The sequence below is a fragment of the Rhinoderma darwinii genome, chromosome 5 (assembly GCF_050947455.1).
Source record: "Rhinoderma darwinii isolate aRhiDar2 chromosome 5, aRhiDar2.hap1, whole genome shotgun sequence".
Taxonomy (NCBI): domain Eukaryota; kingdom Metazoa; phylum Chordata; class Amphibia; order Anura; family Rhinodermatidae; genus Rhinoderma; species Rhinoderma darwinii.
This window is the reverse complement of record NC_134691.1, coordinates 135,456,814-135,469,325: the sequence shown is the minus strand read 5'-3', so window position 1 is coordinate 135,469,325 and position 12,512 is coordinate 135,456,814. Positions and strand designations below refer to the sequence as shown.

Below are 12,512 nucleotides of genomic sequence, written 5' to 3'. Positions count from 1 at the left end.
TTCAGTTCTGAAGTGGTTTTGAGTGCCCTATATATTAGAAACCCCCATAAAACACCCCATTTTGAAAACTGCACCCCTCAAAGTATCTAAAACAGCATTCAGAAAGTGTTTCAACTCTTTAGGCGTTTTACAGGAATTGAAGGAAAGTAGAGCTGAAATTTTCAAATTTCATTTTTTTTTACAAAATTCATATGTAATACATTTTCTTCTGTACCACAGAAGGTTTTATCTGAGAAACGCAACTCAATATTTATTGCCCAGGTTCTGCAGTTTTTAGAAATATCCCACATGTGGCCCTAGTGTGATAATGGACTGAAACACAGGCCTCAGAAGCAAAGGAGCACCTCTTGGATTTTGGGGCCTCCTTTTTTCAGAATATATTTTAGGCACCATGTCAGGTTTGAAGAGGTCTTGTGGTGCCAAAACAGTGGAAACCCCCAAAAGTGACCCCCATTTTTTAAACTACACCCCTCAGGGAATTTATCTAGGGGTATAGTTAGCATTTTGACCCCACAGGTATTTTGCTATATTTTCTGGAGTTAGTCTGTGAAAATGAAAATCTACTTTTTTTCTGGAAAAACGTAAAAATTTCTAATTTTTGCAAGAAATAAAGGAGAGAAAGCACCCCAACATTTGTAAAGCAATTTCTCGCGATTACGGAAATACCCCATATGTGGTAATAAACTGCTGTTTGGACCCACAGCACGGCTCAGAAGGGAGGGAGCGCCATTTGGATTTTGGAGCTCTGATTTTACTGGAATGGTTTTCAGTGCCGTGTCACGTTTGCAACGCCCTGGAGGGACCTAAACAGTGGAATCCCCCCAAAAGTGACCCCATTTTGGAAACTATACCCCTCAAGGAATTTTTCTAGTGGTATAGTTATCATTTTGACCCCACAGGTTTTTTGCTGTATTTATTGGAATTAGTCTGTGAAGATGAAAAGAGACTTTTTTTTGGAAAAAACACAGAATTTTCTAATTTTTATAAGGAATAAAGGAGAAAAAGCACCTCAACATTTGTAAAGCAATTTCTCCTGATTACGGAAATACCCTATATGTGGTAATAAACTGCTGTTTGGACCCATGGCAGGGCTCAGAAGGGACGGAGCACCATTTGGATTTTGCAGCTCAGATTTTGCTGAATTGGTTTCTGGGGGCCATGTCGCATTTGCAGAGTCCCTGAAGTACCAGTACAGTAGAAATTCCCCAGATGTGATCCCAATTTGGAGACTATACACCTGAAAGAATTAAATTAGAGGTGTAGTGAGCATTTTGAGCCCTCAGGTGTTTTATAGATTTTATTAGAATTGGTCCGTGAAATATAACCTGTAGCTTTAGCTCAGAATTTTTCATTTCCACAAGGAATACAGGAGAAAAGACACCCCAAAATGTGTTACACAATTTCTCCTGATTACGGAAATACCCCATATGTGGTTGTAAACGGCTATTTGGACATACGGCAAGGGTCTAAACGGAAAAAGTGAAATTTCGTTTTTGGAGTGGAGATTTTACAAAATTTGTTTTTGACGCCAATGCTGCATTGCGCTGAGGTACGAGTACAGTGAAAACTCCCGAGAAGTGACCCCATTTAGGAAACTACACCCCTCAAGGAATTCATCTAGAAGTGTAGTGAGCATTTTGACCCCCAAAGGTTTTGCAGAAATTAGTGCACCGTGGATGTTGCAGATTGAAAATTTAAATTTTCCACATATATGCTATTTCAGTGCCCAATGCGTTGGGCCCAGCTTGTACCACTGGAGACATACGCCCCATAAATTGTTAAGCGGTTCTCCAGAGTACGGTAATACCCCATATGTGGTCATAAACCGCTGTTTGGGCTCACTGCCAGGCCCAGAAGGAGCGCCATTTGGCTTTTGGAGCGCAGATTTTGCTTGGTAGTAGTTTTGTTTAGTGTTTTACTGGTGTTTCAGTTTATAATGTGGGGGCATATGTAATCTGTGCGGAGTACATACATTTTTTGCGTGACACACTGTCGTTTTTATTGGTACCATGTTTGGCTACGCGCGACTTTTTGATCACTTTTTATTCCATTTTTTTGGAAACAACGTGACCAAAAAAGGAAATTCTGCCATTGTTTTTTATGGTATTTTTTTTACGGTGTTCACCGTGCGGGATAAATAATATGATATTTTTTTAGGTCAGGCCGATACGAACGCGGCGATACCTATTATGTCTAGTTTTTGTCTTTTTTTTCATTTTTTTTCTAATTATAAACGGCTTGATCAGGTAAACAAGGCGATTATTGTTTTTAATACGTAAAACTTGTATTTATTTATTTATCTAAAACTTTTTTTTAAACTTTTTTTTTTACTTTTTTTTCACTTTTTATTTTACACATACTAGGGGACTGGAAGATCTGATCTTCTGATCCCCTGCACAATACACTGCACTACTTCTGTATGTACTGATGTAGTGCAGTGTATTGTAACTGTCACTTTACAACTGACAGTTGAGCCTATTACGTCCTGCCTTGGGCAGGACCTAATAGGCTCCCGTACCTGGCAACCAGGAAGCCGTTGCTAGGCTTCCTGGTTGCCATTGCAATCATCAGAACCCCGCGATTTTTCGCGGGGGGGGCAATGGGGTGCAGAGGGAGCCCCCTCCCTCTGTATCAATCACTTAAATGCCGCTGTCGCTATTGACAGCTGCATTTAAGGGGTTAAACTACAGCGATCGGAGAGGACAGTGATCGCTGTAGTTGCAGTGGGATGTCGGCTGTATATTACAGCCGACATCCGATGAAGATGGAGCGAGCACAGCTCCTGTGCCCGCTTCATCCTCAGGGCGTTACTATACGCCCATTTTCGGGAAGGGGTTAATAAAAAGTGTTTGTTTTTTTTTTACACCGCTTTCTCTGATCTCCTCACGTATCTCACAGAAGTGAGGAGATCAGAGAAAGTGACAGGAGCTTTCTCCTGCAGACGACGTCACAGACGGCTGTGATTGGTCAGTCTTCAGAGACTGACCAATCACAGCAATCGCCGGCATTGGGGACTGCTAATTGGTCCCCAGGCCGGTAGCAGAGACGGTTAGCTGTCAATGACAGCTGCCGCCGCTGTTCTGTCACTATGTGATTTCACATAGTGACAGCTTATTCCTGCGCCGTAATAGTACGTCGAAGGTACGCTGGCATAAGTGGCCAGCGACGTACTATTACGTCAAAGGTACGCAAGGGGTTAAGTTGGGGCTTGGTCCATGACACTTGTGTATGACCATATGCATTATTTAATTTATCCCACTAAATGTCAGAGTCTGAGAACATGACAGCATCCTTAAAAATGTAAATCAAACAAGATAGGAAACTATTTCACTCTATATTGCAGCTACCGGTCAATGCTACAACAGAGACAATAAAAGATAAAAAGATCAACGTTGTGAGAAAAGAAAAAAAAAGAGAAAAGCAGCGAAAACGTAACTTTGTCGAGCTGTATTTGCAATCTGTCATTAGACAACCCCCATTCCCAAACAGCACAAAAAAAATGTATACTAATTAGGGAGGGAGCATTTAGTTTTCACATAGTGCTTGTCCGCACGTAGCGGAATTGCCGCGTATTTTCCATCTAGAATTGCGGACGGAAAATATGCAGAATACAGTAGCAGCAAAGTGGGTGAGATTTAACAAATCATCCACACACTGTGTACAATTTCCGAACAGAAATTGTCCTGTGGTGCCTATTTTTCGTGCCGCAGCATGCCAATTCCTGCTGCGGAAAGTGAACTGAATTGATGCATTTTTCAGAGGAGATATCACCATCTCCCAACATTGAGAAGAATGCAGCAAAATACGCACCATTTTCTGTGGTAAAAAAACACAGGAAATGGTGCGCTTTTCCCGCAGTGGAATTTCTGCTACTTTTTGCGAAAATTAGTGTCACATAAAGCTTTCGATTCAGGTTTTTTCACTACGAGGCATTATCAACCGGCTCGTCATTAGGTTACACCTAGACTTTTTGAAGTGAGATTTTCCAATTTTCAGGCTGGGTTCACACGACCTATTTTCAGACGTAAACGAGGCGTATTATGCCTCGTTTTACGTCTGAAAATAGGGCTACAATACGTCGGCAAACATCTGCCCATTCATTTGAATGGGTTTGCCGACGTACTGTGCAGACGACCTGTCATTTACGCGTCGTCATTTGACAGCTGTTTGACGCGTAAAAATACAGCCTCGTCAAAAGAAGTGCAGGACACTTCTTTCAGACGTAATTTGAGCCGTTCTTCATTGAACTCAATGAAGAGCAGCTCAAAATTTACGGCTGTCAGAGAAGCCTCGCAAAATGCGAGGAGGAGCATTTACGACTGAAACGTCTTTTCAGACGTAAAAGCCTGCTATCGTGTGCACATACCCTCAAGCTACTTCTGAAATCCAGAGGATTTTACAGGCCGTAAACGTCCCAAAAAACGGCTGAAAAATCGGAAGCAGAACGCCTCCAAACATCTGGCCATTGATTTCAATGGGAAAAACGGCGTTCTGTTCCGATGGCCCGTTTTGAAAAAAAATGTCCACGAAAAAGAAATGCAGGACATTTCTTGGGACATTTTGGAGCTGTCTTTCATTGACTCTATAGAAATCAGCTCCAAAAACGGCCGTAAAAAACGCAGCGAAAATCACAAGTGGCTTAAAACCATCTGAAAATCAGGAGCTGTATTCCATTGAAAACAGCTCCGTATTTTCAGACGTTTTTGGTTAAGCGTGTGAACATACATTAAGGCTGGGTTCACACGAGCATGTTACGTCCGTAAAGGACGGAATGTACACTACCGTTCAAAAGTTTAGGGTCACTTAGAAATTTCCTTATTTTTGAAAGAAAAGCACAGTTTTTTTCAATGAAGATAACATTAAATTAATCAGAAATACACTCTATACATTGTTAATGTGCTAAATGACTATTCTAGCTGCAAATGTCTGGTTTTTAATGCAATATCTACATAGATGTATAGAGGCCCATTTCCAGCAACCATCACTCCAGTGTTCTAATGGTACATTGTGTTTGCTAACTGTGTTAGAAGGCTAATGGATGATTAGAAAACACTTGAAAACCCTTGTGCAATTATGTTAGCACCACTGTAAAGTTTTGCTGTTTAGAGGAGCTATAAAACTGACCTTCCTTTGAGCTAGTTGAGAATCTGGAGCATTACATTTGTGGGTTCGATTAAACTCTCAAAATGGCTAGAAAAAGAGAGCTTTCATGTGAAACTCGACAGTCTATTCTTGTTCTTAGAAATTAAGGCTATTCCATGCGAGAAATTACCAAGAAACTGAAGATTTCCTACAACGGTGTGTACTACTCCCTTCAGAGGACAGCACACACAGGCTCTAACCAGAGTAGAAAGAGAAGTGGGAGGCCCCGCTGCACAACTGAGCAACAAGACAAGTACATTAGAGTCTCTAGTTTGAGAAATAGACGCCTCACAGGTCATCAACTGGCAGCTTCATTAAATAGTACCCGCAAAACGCCAGTGTCAACGTCTACAGTGAAGAGGCGACTCCGGGATGCTGGCTTTCAGGGCAGAGTGGCAAAGAAAAAGCCATATCTGAGACTGGCTAATAAAAGGAAAAGATTAATATGGGCAAAAGCACATAGACATTGGACAGAGGAAAATTGGAAAAAAGTGTTATGGACAGACGAATCAAAGTTTGAGGTGTTTGGATCACACAGAAGAACATTTGTGAGACGCAGAACAATTGAAAAGATGCTGGAAGAGTGCCTGACGCCATCTATCAAGCATGATGGAGGTAATGTGATGGTCTGGGGTTGCTTTGGTGCTGGTAAAGTGGGAGATTTGTACAAGGTAAAAGGGATTTTGAATAAGGAAGGCTATCACTCCATTTTGCAACGCCATGCCATACCCTGTGGACAGCGCTTGAATGGAGCCAATTTCATCCTACAACAGGACAATGACCCAAAGCACACCTCCAAATTATGCAAGAACTATTTAGGGAAGAAGCAGGCAGCTGGTATTCTATCTGTAATGGAGTGGCCAGCGCAGTCCCCAGATCTCAACCCCATAGAGCTGTTGTGGGAGCAGCTTGACCGTATGGTACGCAAGAAGTGCCCATCAAGCCAATCCAACTTGTGGGAGGGTCTTCTGGAAGCATGGGGTGAAATTTCTCCCGATTACCTCAGCAAATGAACAGCTAGAATGCCAAAGGTCTGCAATGCTGTAATTGCTGCAAATGGAGCATTCTTTGTCGAAAGCAAAGTTTGAAGGAGAAAATTATTATTTCAAATAAAAATCATTATTTCTAACCTTGTCAATGTCTTGACTATATTTTCTAGTCATTTTGCAACTCATTTGATAAATAGAAGTGTGAGTTTTCATGGAAAACACAAAATTGTCTGGGTGACCCCAAACTTTTGAACGGTAGTGTATTTCGGCCGCAAGTCCCGAACCGAACACATTGCAGGGAGCCGGGCTCCTAGCATCATAGTTATGTATGATGCTAGGAGTCCCTGCCTCGCTGCAGGACAACTGTCCCGTACTGTAATCATGTTTTCAGTACGGGACAGTAGTCTCACGGAGAGGCAGGGACTCCTAGCATCACACATAACTATGATGCTAGGAGCCCGGCTCCATGCAGAGTGTTCGGTCCGGGACTTGCGGTCGAAATACGATCCGTCCTTTACGGACGTAACATGCTCGTATGAACCCAGCCTAATTTTCATGGGCAAATAACAGGAAACCTTGTACAGGAGCAGGCCACGGCTGGGTTCACACTAGGGATGTCACGATACCAGAATTTGGACTTCGATACCGATACTTCGTGTAGTATTGTAATTTTCGATACCAAAACGATACTTTGCCAACAGTAATAGAAAATAAAAAGTTCCTCCATTTTCTGATGTGAGGCACAAGGTGTGATGAATTTTGAATGTGAATCAGATTAATAGTAATTAACCCCATTATGTTTCTCAGTCATAATGGGTTAATGTGTAAGGTACATGGGGTTAATTACTATTAATGTGAGGCACATGGAAGTTACATTCATTACAACTTGTGCCTCACAATAAGGCCTTATTCACACGAACGTGTGCGTTTTGCGTGCGCAAAAAATGCATAGTTTTGCGCGCATTGCAGTTCCGTGTGTCATCAATGAATGGTGCGTGGCTGCGTGATTTTCACACATATGCCATCCTTATGACACGCGGTTTTGATGTTTAGAAAAAGAAATGAAGGAAGTGCTTTTTTTTCCCCTTCAATTCTTTATCTACTGTTGCGCGAATCATGCGCGACACACGGAAGTGCTTCCGTGTGCCATGCGGGATTTTCACGCACCCATTGACTTCAATGGGTGCGTGATGCATGAAAAACGGCCACGTATAGGATATGTCGTGAGTTTTACGTAGTGAAGATACGTTGTGTGAAAATCACGGACTGTCTGAACGACCCCATTGACTTACATAGGTCCGTGCGACGCGAGTGATTTTCATGCGCGTATCACGGACGTTAAACACGTTCGTGTGAATAAGGCCTAAGTGAAAGAAAGAAGCTTTTATTTTATTTTTTACAGCGTACACATCATAAATGATGCAAAAAAATTGTTGTGAAGGTTATTACGGCCAATACCGAATGTGCATATTTTATGTATTTTTATGTATTGAGACTTATTTTAATGTTTATTGTAAAAAAAGGTGTATGTGTATTTTTTTAAATTTAACATTACTTTATGTTTTTACTTTATTTTTAAACTTTAATGTACTGGCATATATCTATATGCCAGTACATTAGCTTGTGTACTGATAGTACACAGGCAGGTGTTAGGACATACATAAGTATGCCCTAACAACAGGAAATATGGTAAGACAGCCCTGGGGTCCTTCAATGGACCCTGGGCTGTCTGCCCATATATGGTATGTCCATATATGGGATTCCTGTGATGCGATCCAAGGGACATCCCCCTTCTCATTTTTCCCTGAATGCTGCAGTCAGCATTGATCGCAGCATTCAGGAGAATAACATCAGAGATGAGAGGTTTCTCTGATTGCCGCCGTTATAGAGCGGGGCTGCGACTGTGTAATACAGCCATTGCCCCACTCCTGACAGGTTGTGCACGTGCGGTCAGCCTGAGGTGATGTGGCCGGCGCTGCACTAATGAGCGGCGATGCAGGCACTGAGGACAGAACATGGAGGTGTTTTGTAGCGCGCCCGCCATGTTCTGTCTTCAGTGCCGGCGCTCATTAGTGCAGTGCCGGCCGCATCGCATCATCCTGACCCCGCGCACTTGTCAGGACTCAGGAGCGGGGCAATGACTAATACACAGCCGCATTCTCATACATTCATGTATTACAATGCTAAGCTATGCGGTCGCACAGCTTAGTATCGAAATACATGAAATAACGGTATCAACTGTTTGGTGATGCACGGTATCGAAATTTCGATGCATCGTGCATACCTAGTTCACACTATGTGTTTTTTGTTGCGTTTTTAACAGGCATTTTTTTGTTTTGGTTGATAAACTCCAGTGTCTCTCAATGGGATCAAAACAAAAAGAAAAACGCGTGTTAAAACACAACAAACACGCACAGTGTAAATCCAGCATAAGGCTACATTCACACATTGCAGAATTTTAAGCCTCAAAACCGCACATAAGCTTTTTTTTTTTTTTTTTTATAAACTTGTCAGATACAATGCTGCTTGGAAATTCAAGACAAATTTAAATGTTGCGGATTTTAAAATCAGGTAAATTTATGTGCGGAAATAATCTGCAACGTGTAGATGGCATTATGTGAAATCGCATTTACTTTGCTAGTCCTGTATTATGCTGCAGGAAAATCCGCACTAAAAATCCACACTTAATACGCATCGTGTGCATGTGGCCTCCGGGTGCCTGTAAATCTGGTATTAGTGTGCAAAATAGCAAAACCACACATGGCTTTATCACGAATTGCCAGTTTTCTAGTTTGTTACACGTGGAACAAGTCTTTGACCTGTAAAAATCATTTGGCAAAAAAAAAAACGCAATGAAAACCAAGGCAATTCGTTGTAAAACCGCGTACAAACTTACCGCACAAGATAGAGATGATTAGCTACTGGTTGAGTGATAAATTAATTACATGTGGTAAAGACTAAATCATTTATTCATGCTACCTGTATAATTGATATTTAAGAGCAGGTAATGGGCAAATGTAGCATTTCTTTGTCAAAGGAGACAAAAGCTGTCACAGTACTAAGTATATGGTCTCACGGAGTGGCGGCAACACGTGGCAAAACCACGCCCACATGTGGTAGCGGATCACATAAAGATTTTGTAGTGTATTTATTACCCCCTTTCCAGACCAGATTTCCTGTGACAGATTCTCAGTTCCACCTTATATTATGTATACTGGACATTTTCTCTGAGAAGACCACCCCTCTAGAAAACCACTTTTAATGCAATTTTGAGTGGTTGTCTCAAAGAAGTTCCATTGTATATTAACTTGCAAAGGACAATGAACAGTTATTGGCTAGGGCCCCATGCACACAACCGTAGTTTTCATCCGTAATTATGGATTCGTAAATACGGATGAAATTTCGGACGCATTAATTTCTATTGGCCAAGGACACCTTTTTAGTATATTTATGGATGTGTGTCCGTGCCGCAGAAATGATCAGAAAAAATATAGAATATATCCTATTCTTGTCGGCAATTGCGGCACGGACTTGCCCATTGCGGATGGCTACGGATGTGTATAGCAGTTATGTATGGCTAACCATAGGAAACAGCAATACATGTCACATTATATATATATATATATATATATATATGAAAATATATATATATATATATATATACACAGATGTAGCAAACTTTAACTTGACTCTTAAAGCAATAAATACACTATGGCAAGAAACTTTAACTTGACTTTTTCAATGGCTTCCCTGACATCGCTGTCCATATATGAACAGCGATGTCTGGGGCTTCCCCAGAGCCGGAGTCCCGGGCAGAGCGCTAGTATCGGCTCTGCTCCGGGACTCTGGGGAAGCCTCTGACATCGCTGTCCATACATCGACATTGATGTCAGGGGCTTCCCCAGAGCAGGAGTCCCAGTGATGTCAGGAGCACAGCTGGAGTCCCAGCTGCCTGGGACTCCAGCTCTGGGCAAGCCCCTGACATCACTGGGGCAGCCTCTACAGAGGGCACTGGGGCAGCCTCTACAGAGGGCACTGGGGCAGCCTCTACAGAGGGCACTGGGGCAGCCTCTACAGAGGGCACTGGGGCAGCCTCTACAGAGGGCACTGTGGCAGCCTCTACAGAGGGCACTGTGGCAGCCTCTACAGAGGGCACTGTGGCAGCCTCTACAGAGGGCACTGTGGCAGCCTCTACAGAGGGCACTGTGGCAGCCTCTACAGAGGGCACTGTGGCAGCCTCTACAGAGGGCACTGTGGCAGCCTCTACAGAGGGCACTGTGGCAGCCTCTACAGAGGGCACTGTGGCAGCCTCTACAGAGGGCACTGTGGCAGCCTCTACAGAGGGCACTGTGGCAGTATCTACAAGTGGGTGTGTGGCAGTATCTGAAGAGGACACTGGCATTATCTAGGGGTGTGTTGCATTATCTACAGAGGGCACTGCGGCCTTATCTACAGAGGGCACTGCGGCCTTATCTACAGAGGGCACTGCGGCCTTATCTACAGAGGGCACTGCGGCCTTATCTACCGAGGGCACTGCGGCAGCATCTACCGAGGGCACTGCGGCAGCATCCACAGAGGGCACTGCGGCACTATCTAAAAAGGGGCTGCCCAATCTTGACATGAGCCGCCGGACTGCATTTAGCGACACTTAAACTGGAAAGATGGATTGTTGAAATAAGCACGTGGAGAAATATCTCAAATTTTAAACCTAGCGCTATTATTATAGTAATGTAGTATTATTATTCTAGTAATATAGTGTTATAGTAGTTCAAATAACTAATTGATTAACAATAATTTTGTATTGTATCAAATTTGAAAGTAATGCGGCCCGTCAACTTCCCATTTTTTCTATATGCGGCCCACTTACCCGGCCGAGTTTGAGACCCCTGCTCTAGATCAACATTACAGGCTTATAGGCTGAACTGGATGGCTGATGTTACTATGTACCTGTTTGCAATAGATGTGGGGGAAACACCTGAACTCAATATTTAGGAGGGTTGTCCACATAAGTTTTTTGCCATATAGTGTGTGTGGGCATATGTGTGTGTATATATATCCTTTATCTGTATAGATCTTTTATATTCAGCATGAGTCTAGTAGCTCCACATGTGGCAATTAACTTAATTCCTTTTTTCTCACTGGTGGTAGTTTACAATCATTGTATATTTTTTCATCTAAATAAGCTCTTTATGCGCTGACTTTCTGTTGAGCTTGCAGTACTCCTAAACAGCAGCCAAACTTGGGAATGTAGAGCTGCAGTATGGTAAGGGACAGAGAAGTCAAATCAACTCATGGGGACAGTAGATTAATTTCATACTACCCAATTAATAATGCAGCTCATAATATAATCTATAATGAACAATCACTGATCAACGATAATGTTCGATTTAAGCATGCCTATAGTTAAAAAACAGTCTTTTAACAATGTATATTTTCTAACTCTATGTCTGTTGTGTGGGCGGGCTCTCCATCACAGCATGCAGCCTCATACACACTCAGGCCCCATGCACATGACCGTGTCCGTAATCACAGCTCGCGATTGCGGGCACGGCAGGCCGCTGATGGCCGCCCGCATTTTCGGGCCGTGCTCCCATTACAAAGTATGAGAGCATGGCCAGTAAAATATGAAAAATAGGACATGCTCCATAATTCTCGGCAGTGTTCTACGGCACGGACACCCATCCGTAGCGCTACGGAAAGGTGTCCGCGGCCAACAGAACCGAATGGGTCCGTAAAACCGCTGACCGTAGTACAGTCTGCGGTTTTACGGTGGTGTGCATGGGGCCTAAGGCCTCATCAGTGGCGTAACTACCAATGTAGCAGCCACCTCGGGGCCCACGCCGCTCGGCCTCTAACATTTATGACCCGGGTGGAACGGGCCCCCTCATGCCCGGTGGCGTCGCTAACCCCGGAGGGGGCTCCGGTGCTAGCAACAGCCACATTCACTTGTATTTGCATCCTCTGGGACTATAGGATGCCGCTGCATCTCTGAGGGGGCGGTGGTGCCACTGAAACCAGCCGCCGCCACCTCCTCCTGCAGTAATTGTACCTGCATCTATAACACACACACACAAATACATGCGTTAGCACTGAATGCCCGGGCACGTTCCGTGCCTGACCATTCAACGCCTTACAATTACTCTGATCAGTGGGGCAAAATGACTTGCCCCGCCAATCAGCGCTTTCAACGACGCTAGCAGCACGATGACAGGGCAAGTCATTCTGCCCTGCCAATCAGCGCTTTTTAACGCTGCTATGCGATGACGTCATCGCAACGCTTGCGTCGTTCAGCCCCAGCAGACCTGCTCAGAAGAGAGCAGGTCTGCATTGCCACCGGATGACGCGGGATTATGTGAGTATGTAAAGTTTTTTGTTTTTTTT

At 43.4% G+C, this 12,512-nt stretch overlaps 1 protein-coding gene across 2 annotated transcripts in view; it reads right to left on the bottom strand.

Annotated features, from left to right (window-relative positions):
- KCNG2 (potassium voltage-gated channel modifier subfamily G member 2) overlaps positions 1–12,512 on the bottom strand; it is a 222,919-nt gene that overhangs the window by 144,644 nt on the left and 65,763 nt on the right. The gene's annotated exons all lie outside the window — the stretch shown is intronic.